Below are 16,863 nucleotides of genomic sequence, written 5' to 3' on the forward strand. Positions count from 1 at the left end.
AAAATGAGGCTTTTCAGGTGAAAAAGGTGGGTTTGGTGCAGAAAATTGAGAGCTCTGTGCAGAAAAATGAGGCTTTTTCACCCGAAAAAGGCATTTTGTGCCCGAAATTGAGAGCTTGGTGCAGAAAAATGAGGCTTTTCACCCCAAAAACGCGGGTTTAGCCCCCATGATAGGGTTTGTGCTGTAAAAAAGGAGAGGTAGGGCCCTGGAAACGAGGCACTGCTGCATAAAAGGGAGGTTGTTACCTGTAGAATCAAAACTTTGGATGCCAAAAATTAATCTTTGAGAGGTAAAATGGGGGTTTGTGCCCTAAAATTGAGAGCTTGGAGTAGGAAAATGAGGCTTTTAATCTGAAAACGGAGGTTTGTGCCCTAAAATTGAGATATTGGTGAAGAAAAATGAGGCTTTTAATCTGAAAATTGAGTGCTTGTCCCTAAAATTGAGAGCTTGGTGCAGAAAAATGAGGCTTTTAATCTGAAAAAGGAGGTTTGTGCCCTAAAATTGAGATATTGGTGAAGAAAAATGAGGCTTTTCACCCAAAAATTGAGAGCTTGTCCCTAAAATTGAGAGCTTGGAGTAGGAAAATGAGGCTTTTAATCTGAAAAAGGAGGTTTGTGCCCTAAAATTGAGATATTGGTGAAGAAAAATGAGGTTTTTCACCCCAAAAGCGTGGGTTTAGCCCCCATGATAGGGTTTGTGCTGTAAAAAAGGAGAGGTAGGGCCCTGGAAACTAGGCACTGCTGCATAAAAGGGAGGTTGTTACCTGTAGAATCAAAACTTTGGATGCCAAAAATTAATCTTTGAGAGGTAAAATGGGGGTTTGTGCCCTAAAATTGAGAGCTTGGAGTAGGAAAATGAGGCTTTTAATCTGAAAAAGGAGGTTTGTGCCCTAAAATTGAGATATTGGTGCAGAAAAATGAGGCTTTTAACCTGAAAAAGGAGGTTTGTGCCCTAAAATTGAGATATTGGTGCAGAAAAATGAGGCTTTTAACCTGAAAAAGGAGGTTTGTGCCCTAAAATTGAGATATTGGTGAAGAAAAATGAGGCTTTTCACCCAAAAATTGAGAGCTTGTCCCTAAAATTGGGAGCTTGGAGTAGGAAAATGAGGCTTTTAATCTGAAAAAGGAGGTTTGTGCCATAAATTGAGATATTGGTGAAGAAAAATGAGGCTTTTAATCTGAAAATTGAGAGCTTGTCCCTAAAATTGAGAGCTTGGTGCAGAAAAATGAGGCTTTTCACCCAAAAAAGGAGAGCTTGTCCATAACATTGAAATATTGGTGCAGAAAAATGAGGCTTTTCAGGTGAAAAAGGTGGGTTTGGTGCTAAAATTGAGAGCTTGGTGCAGAAAAATGAGGCTTTTCTGGTGAAAAGGGCATTTTGTGCCCTAAAATTGCGAGCTTGTTGTAGGAAAATGAGGCTTTTTTACCCGAAAAAGGCAGGTTTTACCCTAAAATTGAGAGCTTGTTGTAGGAAAATGAGGCTTTTTCACCCGAAAAAGGCATTTTGTGCCCGAAATTGAGAGCTTGGTGCAGAAAAATGAGGCTTTTCACCCCAAAAACGCGGGTTTAGCCCCCATGATAGGGTTTGTGCTGTAAAAAAGGAGAGGTAGGGCCCTGGAAACGAGGCACTGCTGCATAAAAGGGAGGTTGTTACCTGTAGAATCAAAACTTTGGATGCCAAAAATTAATCTTTGAGAGGTAAAATGGGGGTTTGTGCCCTAAAATTGAGAGCTTGGAGTAGGAAAATGAGGCTTTTAATCTGAAAAAGGAGGTTTGTGCCCTAAAATTGAGATATTGGTGAAGAAAAATGAGGCTTTTCACCCAAAAATTGAGAGCTTGTCCCTAAAATTGAGAGCTTGGAGTAGGAAAATGAGGCTTTTAATCTGAAAAAGGAGGTTTGTGCCCTAAAATTGAGATATTGGTGAAGAAAAATGAGGCTTTTCACCCAAAAATTGAGAGCTTGTCCCTAAAATTGAGAGCTTGGTGCAGAAAAATGAGGCTTTTCACCCAAAAATTGAGAGATTGTCCCTAAAATTGAGAGCTTGGAGTAGGAAAATGAGGCTTTTAATCTGAAAACGGAGGTTTGTGCCCTAAAATTGAGATATTGGTGCAGAAAAATGAGGCTTTTCCACCCAAAAAAGGTGGGTTTTACCCTAAAATTGAGAGCTTGGTGAAGAAAAATGATTCTTTTCACCCGCAGAAATGCGGTTTCTGCCCTAAAATGGAGAGCTTGGTACAGAAAAATGAGGCTTTTCATCTGAAAAATGCAGGTTTGGCCTTAAAATTGCGCTATTGGTGCAGAAAAATGAGGCTTTTCACCCAAAAAAGGGAGCTTGTCCATAACATTGAAATATTGGTGCAGAAAAATGAGGCTTTTTAGGTGAAAAAGGTGGGTTTGGTGCTAAAATTGAGAGCTTGTTGCAGAAAAATGAGGCTTTACGTGTGAAAAAGACGGTTTGTGCCCTAAAATTGAGAGCTTGGAGTAGGAAAATGAGGCTTTTAATCTGAAAAAGGAGGTTTGTGCCCTAAAATTGAGATATTGGTGCAGAAAAATGAGGCTTTTCCACCCAAAAAAGGTGGGTTTTACCCTAAAATTGAGAGCTTGTTGCAGAAAAATGAGGCTTTTCAGCAGAAAAAGGTTGTTTCCGCCCTAAAATTGAGAGCTTGGTACAGAAAAATGAGGTTTTTCACCCCAAAAGCGTGGGTTTAGCCCCCATGATAGGGTTTGTGCTGTATAAAAGTAGAGTTAGGGCCCAGGAAACGAGGCACTGCTGCATAAAAGGGAGGTTGTTACCTGTAGAATCAAAACTTTGGATGCCAAAAATTAATCTTTGAGAGGTAAAATGGGGGTTTGTGCCCTAAAATTGAGAGCTTGGAGTAGGAAAATGAGGCTTTTAATCTGAAAAAGGAGGTTTGTGCCCTAAAATTGAGATATTGGTGCAGAAAAATGAGGCTTTTAACCTGAAAAAGGAGGTTTGTGCCCTAAAATTGAGATATTGGTGAAGAAAAATGAGGCTTTTCACCCAAAAATTGAGAGCTTGTCCCTAAAATTGGGAGCTTGGAGTAGGAAAATGAGGCTTTTAATCTTAAAAAGGAGGTTTGTGCCATAAATTGAGATATTGGTGAAGAAAAATGAGGCTTTTAATCTGAAAATTGAGAGCTTGTCCCTAAAATTGAGAGCTTGGTGCAGAAAAATGAGGCTTTTCACCCAAAAAAGGAGAGCTTGTCCATAACATTGAAATATTGGTGCAGAAAAATGAGGCTTTTCAGGTGAAAAAGGCAGGTTTTACCCTAAAATTGAGAGTTTGGTGCAGAAAAATGAGGCTTTTCTGGTGAAAAGGGCATTTTGTGCCCTAAAATTGCGAGCTTGTTGTAGGAAAATGAGGCTTTTTTACCCGAAAAAGGCAGGTTTTACCCTAAAATTGAGAGCTTGTTGTAGGAAAATGAGGCTTTTTTACCCGAAAAAGGCGGGTTTTACCCTAAAATTGAGAGCTTGTTGTAGGAAAATGAGGCTTTTCAGGTGAAAAAGGCGGGTTTTACCGTAAAATTGAGAGAGTGTTTCCGAAAAATGAGGCTTTTCAGGTGAAAAAGGTGGGTTTGGTGCAGAAAATTGAGAGCTCTGTGCAGAAAAATGAGGCTTTTTCACCCGAAAAAGGCATTTTGTGCCCGAAATTGAGAGCTTGGTGCAGAAAAATGAGGCTTTTCACCCCAAAAACGCGGGTTTAGCCCCCATGATAGGGTTTGTGCTGTAAAAAAGGAGAGGTAGGGCCCTGGAAACGAGGCACTGCTGCATAAAAGGGAGGTTGTTACCTGTAGAATCAAAACTTTGGATGCCAAAAATTAATCTTTGAGAGGTAAAATGGGGGTTTGTGCCCTAAAATTGAGAGCTTGGAGTAGGAAAATGAGGCTTTTAATCTGAAAACGGAGGTTTGTGCCCTAAAATTGAGATATTGGTGAAGAAAAATGAGGCTTTTAATCTGAAAATTGAGTGCTTGTCCCTAAAATTGAGAGCTTGGTGCAGAAAAATGAGGCTTTTAATCTGAAAAAGGAGGTTTGTGCCCTAAAATTGAGATATTGGTGAAGAAAAATGAGGCTTTTCACCCAAAAATTGAGAGCTTGTCCCTAAAATTGAGAGCTTGGAGTAGGAAAATGAGGCTTTTAATCTGAAAAAGGAGGTTTGTGCCCTAAAATTGAGATATTGGTGAAGAAAAATGAGGTTTTTCACCCCAAAAGCGTGGGTTTAGCCCCCATGATAGGGTTTGTGCTGTAAAAAAGGAGAGGTAGGGCCCTGGAAACTAGGCACTGCTGCATAAAAGGGAGGTTGTTACCTGTAGAATCAAAACTTTGGATGCCAAAAATTAATCTTTGAGAGGTAAAATGGGGGTTTGTGCCCTAAAATTGAGAGCTTGGAGTAGGAAAATGAGGCTTTTAATCTGAAAAAGGAGGTTTGTGCCCTAAAATTGAGATATTGGTGCAGAAAAATGAGGCTTTTAACCTGAAAAAGGAGGTTTGTGCCCTAAAATTGAGATATTGGTGCAGAAAAATGAGGCTTTTAACCTGAAAAAGGAGGTTTGTGCCCTAAAATTGAGATATTGGTGAAGAAAAATGAGGCTTTTCACCCAAAAATTGAGAGCTTGTCCCTAAAATTGGGAGCTTGGAGTAGGAAAATGAGGCTTTTAATCTTAAAAAGGAGGTTTGTGCCATAAATTGAGATATTGGTGAAGAAAAATGAGGCTTTTAATCTGAAAATTGAGAGCTTGTCCCTAAAATTGAGAGCTTGGTGCAGAAAAATGAGGCTTTTCACCCAAAAAAGGAGAGCTTGTCCATAACATTGAAATATTGGTGCAGAAAAATGAGGCTTTTCAGGTGAAAAAGGTGGGTTTGGTGCTAAAATTGAGAGCTTGGTGCAGAAAAATGAGGCTTTTCTGGTGAAAAGGGCATTTTGTGCCCTAAAATTGCGAGCTTGTTGTAGGAAAATGAGGCTTTTTTACCCGAAAAAGGCAGGTTTTACCCTAAAATTGAGAGCTTGTTGTAGGAAAATGAGGCTTTTCAGGTGAAAAAGGCGGGTTTTACCGTAAAATTGAGAGAGTGTTTCCGAAAAATGAGGCTTTTCAGGTGAAAAAGGTGGGTTTGGTGCAGAAAATTGAGAGCTCTGTGCAGAAAAATGAGGCTTTTTCACCCGAAAAAGGCATTTTGTGCCCGAAATTGAGAGCTTGGTGCAGAAAAATGAGGCTTTTCACCCCAAAAACGCGGGTTTAGCCCCCATGATAGGGTTTGTGCTGTAAAAAAGGAGAGGTAGGGCCCTGGAAACGAGGCACTGCTGCATAAAAGGGAGGTTGTTACCTGTAGAATCAAAACTTTGGATGCCAAAAATTAATCTTTGAGAGGTAAAATGGGGGTTTGTGCCCTAAAATTGAGAGCTTGGAGTAGGAAAATGAGGCTTTTAATCTGAAAACGGAGGTTTGTGCCCTAAAATTGAGATATTGGTGCAGAAAAATGAGGCTTTTAACCTGAAAAAGGAGGTTTGTGCCCTAAAATTGAGATATTGGTGAAGAAAAATGAGGCTTTTCACCCAAAAATTGAGAGCTTGTCCCTAAAATTGGGAGCTTGGAGTAGGAAAATGAGGCTTTTAATCTGAAAAAGGAGGTTTGTGCCATAAATTGAGATATTGGTGAAGAAAAATGAGGCTTTTAATCTGAAAATTGAGAGCTTGTCCCTAAAATTGAGAGCTTGGTGCAGAAAAATGAGGCTTTTCACCCAAAAAAGGAGAGCTTGTCCATAACATTGAAATATTGGTGCAGAAAAATGAGGCTTTTCAGGTGAAAAAGGTGGGTTTGGTGCTAAAATTGAGAGCTTGGTGCAGAAAAATGAGGCTTTTCTGGTGAAAAGGGCATTTTGTGCCCTAAAATTGCGAGCTTGTTGTAGGAAAATGAGGCTTTTTTACCCGAAAAAGGCAGGTTTTACCCTAAAATTGAGAGCTTGTTGTAGGAAAATGAGGCTTTTTTACCCGAAAAAGGCGGGTTTTACCCTAAAATTGAGAGCTTGTTGTAGGAAAATGAGGCTTTTCAGGTGAAAAAGGCGGGTTTTACCGTAAAATTGAGAGAGTGTTTCCGAAAAATGAGGCTTTTCAGGTGAAAAAGGTGGGTTTGGTGCAGAAAATTGAGAGCTCTGTGCAGAAAAATGAGGCTTTTTCACCCGAAAAAGGCATTTTGTGCCCGAAATTGAGAGCTTGGTGCAGAAAAATGAGGCTTTTCACCCCAAAAACGCGGGTTTAGCCCCCATGATAGGGTTTGTGCTGTAAAAAAGGAGAGGTAGGGCCCTGGAAACGAGGCACTGCTGCATAAAAGGGAGGTTGTTACCTGTAGAATCAAAACTTTGGATGCCAAAAATTAATCTTTGAGAGGTAAAATGGGGGTTTGTGCCCTAAAATTGAGAGCTTGGAGTAGGAAAATGAGGCTTTTAATCTGAAAACGGAGGTTTGTGCCCTAAAATTGAGATATTGGTGCAGAAAAATGAGGCTTTTCCACCCAAAAAAGGTGGGTTTTACCCTAAAATTGAGAGCTTGGTGAAGAAAAATGATTCTTTTCACCCGCAGAAATGCGGTTTCTGCCCTAAAATGGAGAGCTTGGTACAGAAAAATGAGGCTTTTCATCTGAAAAATGCAGGTTTGGCCTTAAAATTGCGCTATTGGTGCAGAAAAATGAGGCTTTTCACCCAAAAAAGGGAGCTTGTCCATAACATTGAAATATTGGTGCAGAAAAATGAGGCTTTTTAGGTGAAAAAGGTGGGTTTGGTGCTAAAATTGAGAGCTTGTTGCAGAAAAATGAGGCTTTACGTGTGAAAAAGACGGTTTGTGCCCTAAAATTGAGAGCTTGGAGTAGGAAAATGAGGCTTTTAATCTGAAAAAGGAGGTTTGTGCCCTAAAATTGAGATATTGGTGCAGAAAAATGAGGCTTTTCCACCCAAAAAAGGTGGGTTTTACCCTAAAATTGAGAGCTTGTTGCAGAAAAATGAGGCTTTTCAGCAGAAAAAGGTTGTTTCCGCCCTAAAATTGAGAGCTTGGTACAGAAAAATGAGGTTTTTCACCCCAAAAGCGTGGGTTTAGCCCCCATGATAGGGTTTGTGCTGTATAAAAGTAGAGTTAGGGCCCAGGAAACGAGGCACTGCTGCATAAAAGGGAGGTTGTTACCTGTAGAATCAAAACTTTGGATGCCAAAAATTAATCTTTGAGAGGTAAAATGGGGGTTTGTGCCCTAAAATTGAGAGCTTGGAGTAGGAAAATGAGGCTTTTAATCTGAAAACGGAGGTTTGTGCCCTAAAATTGAGATATTGGTGCAGAAAAATGAGGCTTTTAACCTGAAAAAGGAGGTTTGTGCCCTAAAATTGAGATATTGGTGAAGAAAAATGAGGCTTTTCACCCAAAAATTGAGAGCTTGTCCCTAAAATTGGGAGCTTGGAGTAGGAAAATGAGGCTTTTAATCTGAAAAAGGAGGTTTGTGCCATAAATTGAGATATTGGTGAAGAAAAATGAGGCTTTTAATCTGAAAATTGAGAGCTTGTCCCTAAAATTGAGAGCTTGGTGCAGAAAAATGAGGCTTTTCACCCAAAAAAGGAGAGCTTGTCCATAACATTGAAATATTGGTGCAGAAAAATGAGGCTTTTCAGGTGAAAAAGGCAGGTTTTACCCTAAAATTGAGAGTTTGGTGCAGAAAAATGAGGCTTTTCTGGTGAAAAGGGCATTTTGTGCCCTAAAATTGCGAGCTTGTTGTAGGAAAATGAGGCTTTTTTACCCGAAAAAGGCAGGTTTTACCCTAAAATTGAGAGCTTGTTGTAGGAAAATGAGGCTTTTTTACCCGAAAAAGGCGGGTTTTACCCTAAAATTGAGAGCTTGTTGTAGGAAAATGAGGCTTTTCAGGTGAAAAAGGCGGGTTTTACCGTAAAATTGAGAGAGTGTTTCCGAAAAATGAGGCTTTTCAGGTGAAAAAGGTGGGTTTGGTGCAGAAAATTGAGAGCTCTGTGCAGAAAAATGAGGCTTTTTCACCCGAAAAAGGCATTTTGTGCCCGAAATTGAGAGCTTGGTGCAGAAAAATGAGGCTTTTCACCCCAAAAACGCGGGTTTAGCCCCCATGATAGGGTTTGTGCTGTAAAAAAGGAGAGGTAGGGCCCTGGAAACGAGGCACTGCTGCATAAAAGGGAGGTTGTTACCTGTAGAATCAAAACTTTGGATGCCAAAAATTAATCTTTGAGAGGTAAAATGGGGGTTTGTGCCCTAAAATTGAGAGCTTGGAGTAGGAAAATGAGGCTTTTAATCTGAAAACGGAGGTTTGTGCCCTAAAATTGAGATATTGGTGAAGAAAAATGAGGCTTTTAATCTGAAAATTGAGTGCTTGTCCCTAAAATTGAGAGCTTGGTGCAGAAAAATGAGGCTTTTAATCTGAAAAAGGAGGTTTGTGCCCTAAAATTGAGATATTGGTGAAGAAAAATGAGGCTTTTCACCCAAAAATTGAGAGCTTGTCCCTAAAATTGAGAGCTTGGAGTAGGAAAATGAGGCTTTTAATCTGAAAAAGGAGGTTTGTGCCCTAAAATTGAGATATTGGTGCAGAAAAATGAGGCTTTTCCACCCAAAAAAGGTGGGTTTTACCCTAAAATTGAGAGCTTGTTGCAGAAAAATGAGGCTTTTCAGCAGAAAAAGGTTGTTTCCGCCCTAAAATTGAGAGCTTGGTACAGAAAAATGAGGTTTTTCACCCCAAAAGCGTGGGTTTAGCCCCCATGATAGGGTTTGTGCTGTATAAAAGTAGAGTTAGGGCCCAGGAAACGAGGCACTGCTGCATAAAAGGGAGGTTGTTACCTGTAGAATCAAAACTTTGGATGCCAAAAATTAATCTTTGAGAGGTAAAATGGGGGTTTGTGCCCTAAAATTGAGAGCTTGGAGTAGGAAAATGAGGCTTTTAATCTGAAAAAGGAGGTTTGTGCCCTAAAATTGAGATATTGGTGCAGAAAAATGAGGCTTTTAACCTGAAAAAGGAGGTTTGTGCCCTAAAATTGAGATATTGGTGAAGAAAAATGAGGCTTTTCACCCAAAAATTGAGAGCTTGTCCCTAAAATTGGGAGCTTGGAGTAGGAAAATGAGGCTTTTAATCTTAAAAAGGAGGTTTGTGCCATAAATTGAGATATTGGTGAAGAAAAATGAGGCTTTTAATCTGAAAATTGAGAGCTTGTCCCTAAAATTGAGAGCTTGGTGCAGAAAAATGAGGCTTTTCACCCAAAAAAGGAGAGCTTGTCCATAACATTGAAATATTGGTGCAGAAAAATGAGGCTTTTCAGGTGAAAAAGGCAGGTTTTACCCTAAAATTGAGAGTTTGGTGCAGAAAAATGAGGCTTTTCTGGTGAAAAGGGCATTTTGTGCCCTAAAATTGCGAGCTTGTTGTAGGAAAATGAGGCTTTTTTACCCGAAAAAGGCAGGTTTTACCCTAAAATTGAGAGCTTGTTGTAGGAAAATGAGGCTTTTTTACCCGAAAAAGGCGGGTTTTACCCTAAAATTGAGAGCTTGTTGTAGGAAAATGAGGCTTTTCAGGTGAAAAAGGCGGGTTTTACCGTAAAATTGAGAGAGTGTTTCCGAAAAATGAGGCTTTTCAGGTGAAAAAGGTGGGTTTGGTGCAGAAAATTGAGAGCTCTGTGCAGAAAAATGAGGCTTTTTCACCCGAAAAAGGCATTTTGTGCCCGAAATTGAGAGCTTGGTGCAGAAAAATGAGGCTTTTCACCCCAAAAACGCGGGTTTAGCCCCCATGATAGGGTTTGTGCTGTAAAAAAGGAGAGGTAGGGCCCTGGAAACGAGGCACTGCTGCATAAAAGGGAGGTTGTTACCTGTAGAATCAAAACTTTGGATGCCAAAAATTAATCTTTGAGAGGTAAAATGGGGGTTTGTGCCCTAAAATTGAGAGCTTGGAGTAGGAAAATGAGGCTTTTAATCTGAAAACGGAGGTTTGTGCCCTAAAATTGAGATATTGGTGAAGAAAAATGAGGCTTTTAATCTGAAAATTGAGTGCTTGTCCCTAAAATTGAGAGCTTGGTGCAGAAAAATGAGGCTTTTAATCTGAAAAAGGAGGTTTGTGCCCTAAAATTGAGATATTGGTGAAGAAAAATGAGGCTTTTCACCCAAAAATTGAGAGCTTGTCCCTAAAATTGAGAGCTTGGAGTAGGAAAATGAGGCTTTTAATCTGAAAAAGGAGGTTTGTGCCCTAAAATTGAGATATTGGTGAAGAAAAATGAGGTTTTTCACCCCAAAAGCGTGGGTTTAGCCCCCATGATAGGGTTTGTGCTGTAAAAAAGGAGAGGTAGGGCCCTGGAAACTAGGCACTGCTGCATAAAAGGGAGGTTGTTACCTGTAGAATCAAAACTTTGGATGCCAAAAATTAATCTTTGAGAGGTAAAATGGGGGTTTGTGCCCTAAAATTGAGAGCTTGGAGTAGGAAAATGAGGCTTTTAATCTGAAAAAGGAGGTTTGTGCCCTAAAATTGAGATATTGGTGCAGAAAAATGAGGCTTTTAACCTGAAAAAGGAGGTTTGTGCCCTAAAATTGAGATATTGGTGCAGAAAAATGAGGCTTTTAACCTGAAAAAGGAGGTTTGTGCCCTAAAATTGAGATATTGGTGAAGAAAAATGAGGCTTTTCACCCAAAAATTGAGAGCTTGTCCCTAAAATTGGGAGCTTGGAGTAGGAAAATGAGGCTTTTAATCTGAAAAAGGAGGTTTGTGCCATAAATTGAGATATTGGTGAAGAAAAATGAGGCTTTTAATCTGAAAATTGAGAGCTTGTCCCTAAAATTGAGAGCTTGGTGCAGAAAAATGAGGCTTTTCACCCAAAAAAGGAGAGCTTGTCCATAACATTGAAATATTGGTGCAGAAAAATGAGGCTTTTCAGGTGAAAAAGGCAGGTTTTACCCTAAAATTGAGAGTTTGGTGCAGAAAAATGAGGCTTTTCTGGTGAAAAGGGCATTTTGTGCCCTAAAATTGCGAGCTTGTTGTAGGAAAATGAGGCTTTTTTACCCGAAAAAGGCAGGTTTTACCCTAAAATTGAGAGCTTGTTGTAGGAAAATGAGGCTTTTTTACCCGAAAAAGGCGGGTTTTACCCTAAAATTGAGAGCTTGTTGTAGGAAAATGAGGCTTTTCAGGTGAAAAAGGCGGGTTTTACCGTAAAATTGAGAGAGTGTTTCCGAAAAATGAGGCTTTTCAGGTGAAAAAGGTGGGTTTGGTGCAGAAAATTGAGAGCTCTGTGCAGAAAAATGAGGCTTTTTCACCCGAAAAAGGCATTTTGTGCCCGAAATTGAGAGCTTGGTGCAGAAAAATGAGGCTTTTCACCCCAAAAACGCGGGTTTAGCCCCCATGATAGGGTTTGTGCTGTAAAAAAGGAGAGGTAGGGCCCTGGAAACGAGGCACTGCTGCATAAAAGGGAGGTTGTTACCTGTAGAATCAAAACTTTGGATGCCAAAAATTAATCTTTGAGAGGTAAAATGGGGGTTTGTGCCCTAAAATTGAGAGCTTGGAGTAGGAAAATGAGGCTTTTAATCTGAAAACGGAGGTTTGTGCCCTAAAATTGAGATATTGGTGAAGAAAAATGAGGCTTTTAATCTGAAAATTGAGTGCTTGTCCCTAAAATTGAGAGCTTGGTGCAGAAAAATGAGGCTTTTAATCTGAAAAAGGAGGTTTGTGCCCTAAAATTGAGATATTGGTGAAGAAAAATGAGGCTTTTCACCCAAAAATTGAGAGCTTGTCCCTAAAATTGAGAGCTTGGAGTAGGAAAATGAGGCTTTTAATCTGAAAAAGGAGGTTTGTGCCCTAAAATTGAGATATTGGTGCAGAAAAATGAGGCTTTTCCACCCAAAAAAGGTGGGTTTTACCCTAAAATTGAGAGCTTGTTGCAGAAAAATGAGGCTTTTCAGCAGAAAAAGGTTGTTTCCGCCCTAAAATTGAGAGCTTGGTACAGAAAAATGAGGTTTTTCACCCCAAAAGCGTGGGTTTAGCCCCCATGATAGGGTTTGTGCTGTATAAAAGTAGAGTTAGGGCCCAGGAAACGAGGCACTGCTGCATAAAAGGGAGGTTGTTACCTGTAGAATCAAAACTTTGGATGCCAAAAATTAATCTTTGAGAGGTAAAATGGGGGTTTGTGCCCTAAAATTGAGAGCTTGGAGTAGGAAAATGAGGCTTTTAATCTGAAAAAGGAGGTTTGTGCCCTAAAATTGAGATATTGGTGCAGAAAAATGAGGCTTTTAACCTGAAAAAGGAGGTTTGTGCCCTAAAATTGAGATATTGGTGAAGAAAAATGAGGCTTTTCACCCAAAAATTGAGAGCTTGTCCCTAAAATTGGGAGCTTGGAGTAGGAAAATGAGGCTTTTAATCTTAAAAAGGAGGTTTGTGCCATAAATTGAGATATTGGTGAAGAAAAATGAGGCTTTTAATCTGAAAATTGAGAGCTTGTCCCTAAAATTGAGAGCTTGGTGCAGAAAAATGAGGCTTTTCACCCAAAAAAGGAGAGCTTGTCCATAACATTGAAATATTGGTGCAGAAAAATGAGGCTTTTCAGGTGAAAAAGGCAGGTTTTACCCTAAAATTGAGAGTTTGGTGCAGAAAAATGAGGCTTTTCTGGTGAAAAGGGCATTTTGTGCCCTAAAATTGCGAGCTTGTTGTAGGAAAATGAGGCTTTTTTACCCGAAAAAGGCAGGTTTTACCCTAAAATTGAGAGCTTGTTGTAGGAAAATGAGGCTTTTTTACCCGAAAAAGGCGGGTTTTACCCTAAAATTGAGAGCTTGTTGTAGGAAAATGAGGCTTTTCAGGTGAAAAAGGCGGGTTTTACCGTAAAATTGAGAGAGTGTTTCCGAAAAATGAGGCTTTTCAGGTGAAAAAGGTGGGTTTGGTGCAGAAAATTGAGAGCTCTGTGCAGAAAAATGAGGCTTTTTCACCCGAAAAAGGCATTTTGTGCCCGAAATTGAGAGCTTGGTGCAGAAAAATGAGGCTTTTCACCCCAAAAACGCGGGTTTAGCCCCCATGATAGGGTTTGTGCTGTAAAAAAGGAGAGGTAGGGCCCTGGAAACGAGGCACTGCTGCATAAAAGGGAGGTTGTTACCTGTAGAATCAAAACTTTGGATGCCAAAAATTAATCTTTGAGAGGTAAAATGGGGGTTTGTGCCCTAAAATTGAGAGCTTGGAGTAGGAAAATGAGGCTTTTAATCTGAAAACGGAGGTTTGTGCCCTAAAATTGAGATATTGGTGAAGAAAAATGAGGCTTTTAATCTGAAAATTGAGTGCTTGTCCCTAAAATTGAGAGCTTGGTGCAGAAAAATGAGGCTTTTAATCTGAAAAAGGAGGTTTGTGCCCTAAAATTGAGATATTGGTGAAGAAAAATGAGGCTTTTCACCCAAAAATTGAGAGCTTGTCCCTAAAATTGAGAGCTTGGAGTAGGAAAATGAGGCTTTTAATCTGAAAAAGGAGGTTTGTGCCCTAAAATTGAGATATTGGTGAAGAAAAATGAGGTTTTTCACCCCAAAAGCGTGGGTTTAGCCCCCATGATAGGGTTTGTGCTGTAAAAAAGGAGAGGTAGGGCCCTGGAAACTAGGCACTGCTGCATAAAAGGGAGGTTGTTACCTGTAGAATCAAAACTTTGGATGCCAAAAATTAATCTTTGAGAGGTAAAATGGGGGTTTGTGCCCTAAAATTGAGAGCTTGGAGTAGGAAAATGAGGCTTTTAATCTGAAAAAGGAGGTTTGTGCCCTAAAATTGAGATATTGGTGCAGAAAAATGAGGCTTTTAACCTGAAAAAGGAGGTTTGTGCCCTAAAATTGAGATATTGGTGCAGAAAAATGAGGCTTTTAACCTGAAAAAGGAGGTTTGTGCCCTAAAATTGAGATATTGGTGAAGAAAAATGAGGCTTTTCACCCAAAAATTGAGAGCTTGTCCCTAAAATTGGGAGCTTGGAGTAGGAAAATGAGGCTTTTAATCTGAAAAAGGAGGTTTGTGCCATAAATTGAGATATTGGTGAAGAAAAATGAGGCTTTTAATCTGAAAATTGAGAGCTTGTCCCTAAAATTGAGAGCTTGGTGCAGAAAAATGAGGCTTTTCACCCAAAAAAGGAGAGCTTGTCCATAACATTGAAATATTGGTGCAGAAAAATGAGGCTTTTCAGGTGAAAAAGGTGGGTTTGGTGCTAAAATTGAGAGCTTGGTGCAGAAAAATGAGGCTTTTCTGGTGAAAAGGGCATTTTGTGCCCTAAAATTGCGAGCTTGTTGTAGGAAAATGAGGCTTTTTTACCCGAAAAAGGCAGGTTTTACCCTAAAATTGAGAGCTTGTTGTAGGAAAATGAGGCTTTTTTACCCGAAAAAGGCGGGTTTTACCCTAAAATTGAGAGCTTGTTGTAGGAAAATGAGGCTTTTCAGGTGAAAAAGGCGGGTTTTACCGTAAAATTGAGAGAGTGTTTCCGAAAAATGAGGCTTTTCAGGTGAAAAAGGTGGGTTTGGTGCAGAAAATTGAGAGCTCTGTGCAGAAAAATGAGGCTTTTTCACCCGAAAAAGGCATTTTGTGCCCGAAATTGAGAGCTTGGTGCAGAAAAATGAGGCTTTTCACCCCAAAAACGCGGGTTTAGCCCCCATGATAGGGTTTGTGCTGTAAAAAAGGAGAGGTAGGGCCCTGGAAACGAGGCACTGCTGCATAAAAGGGAGGTTGTTACCTGTAGAATCAAAACTTTGGATGCCAAAAATTAATCTTTGAGAGGTAAAATGGGGGTTTGTGCCCTAAAATTGAGAGCTTGGAGTAGGAAAATGAGGCTTTTAATCTGAAAACGGAGGTTTGTGCCCTAAAATTGAGATATTGGTGCAGAAAAATGAGGCTTTTAACCTGAAAAAGGAGGTTTGTGCCCTAAAATTGAGATATTGGTGAAGAAAAATGAGGCTTTTCACCCAAAAATTGAGAGCTTGTCCCTAAAATTGGGAGCTTGGAGTAGGAAAATGAGGCTTTTAATCTGAAAAAGGAGGTTTGTGCCATAAATTGAGATATTGGTGAAGAAAAATGAGGCTTTTAATCTGAAAATTGAGAGCTTGTCCCTAAAATTGAGAGCTTGGTGCAGAAAAATGAGGCTTTTCACCCAAAAAAGGAGAGCTTGTCCATAACATTGAAATATTGGTGCAGAAAAATGAGGCTTTTCAGGTGAAAAAGGTGGGTTTGGTGCTAAAATTGAGAGCTTGGTGCAGAAAAATGAGGCTTTTCTGGTGAAAAGGGCATTTTGTGCCCTAAAATTGCGAGCTTGTTGTAGGAAAATGAGGCTTTTTTACCCGAAAAAGGCAGGTTTTACCCTAAAATTGAGAGCTTGTTGTAGGAAAATGAGGCTTTTTTACCCGAAAAAGGCGGGTTTTACCCTAAAATTGAGAGCTTGTTGTAGGAAAATGAGGCTTTTCAGGTGAAAAAGGCGGGTTTTACCGTAAAATTGAGAGAGTGTTTCCGAAAAATGAGGCTTTTCAGGTGAAAAAGGTGGGTTTGGTGCAGAAAATTGAGAGCTCTGTGCAGAAAAATGAGGCTTTTTCACCCGAAAAAGGCATTTTGTGCCCGAAATTGAGAGCTTGGTGCAGAAAAATGAGGCTTTTCACCCCAAAAACGCGGGTTTAGCCCCCATGATAGGGTTTGTGCTGTAAAAAAGGAGAGGTAGGGCCCTGGAAACGAGGCACTGCTGCATAAAAGGGAGGTTGTTACCTGTAGAATCAAAACTTTGGATGCCAAAAATTAATCTTTGAGAGGTAAAATGGGGGTTTGTGCCCTAAAATTGAGAGCTTGGAGTAGGAAAATGAGGCTTTTAATCTGAAAACGGAGGTTTGTGCCCTAAAATTGAGATATTGGTGCAGAAAAATGAGGCTTTTAACCTGAAAAAGGAGGTTTGTGCCCTAAAATTGAGATATTGGTGAAGAAAAATGAGGCTTTTCACCCAAAAATTGAGAGCTTGTCCCTAAAATTGGGAGCTTGGAGCAGGAAAATGAGGCTTTTAATCTGAAAAAGGAGGTTTGTGCCATAAATTGAGATATTGGTGAAGAAAAATGAGGCTTTTAATCTGAAAATTGAGAGCTTGTCCCTAAAATTGAGAGCTTGGTGCAGAAAAATGAGGCTTTTCACCCAAAAAAGGAGAGCTTGTCCATAACATTGAAATATTGGTGCAGAAAAATGAGGCTTTTCAGGTGAAAAAGGTGGGTTTGGTGCTAAAATTGAGAGCTTGGTGCAGAAAAATGAGGCTTTTCTGGTGAAAAGGGCATTTTGTGCCCTAAAATTGCGAGCTTGTTGTAGGAAAATGAGGCTTTTTTACCCGAAAAAGGCGGGTTTTACCCTAAAATTGAGAGCTTGTTGTAGGAAAATGAGGCTTTTTTACCCGAAAAAGGCGGGGTTTACCCTAAAATTGAGAGCTTGTTGTAGGAAAATGAGGCTTTTCAGGTGAAAAAGGCGGGTTTTACCGTAAAATTGAGAGAGTGTTTCCGAAAAATGAGGCTTTTCAGGTGAAAAAGGTGGGTTTGGTGCAGAAAATTGAGAGCTCTGTGCAGAAAAATGAGGCTTTTTCACCCGAAAAAGGCATTTTGTGCCCGAAATTGAGAGCTTGGTGCAGAAAAATGAGGCTTTTCACCCCAAAAACGCGGGTTTAGCCCCCATGATAGGGTTTGTGCTGTAAAAAAGGAGAGGTAGGGCCCTGGAAACGAGGCACTGCTGCATAAAAGGGAGGTTGTTACCTGTAGAATCAAAACTTTGGATGCCAAAAATTAATCTTTGAGAGGTAAAATGGGGGTTTGTGCCCTAAAATTGAGAGCTTGGAGTAGGAAAATGAGGCTTTTAATCTGAAAACGGAG

This window comes from Strix uralensis, chromosome 1 (genome assembly GCF_047716275.1).
Source record: "Strix uralensis isolate ZFMK-TIS-50842 chromosome 1, bStrUra1, whole genome shotgun sequence".
NCBI classification, from domain to species: Eukaryota; Metazoa; Chordata; class Aves; order Strigiformes; family Strigidae; genus Strix; species Strix uralensis.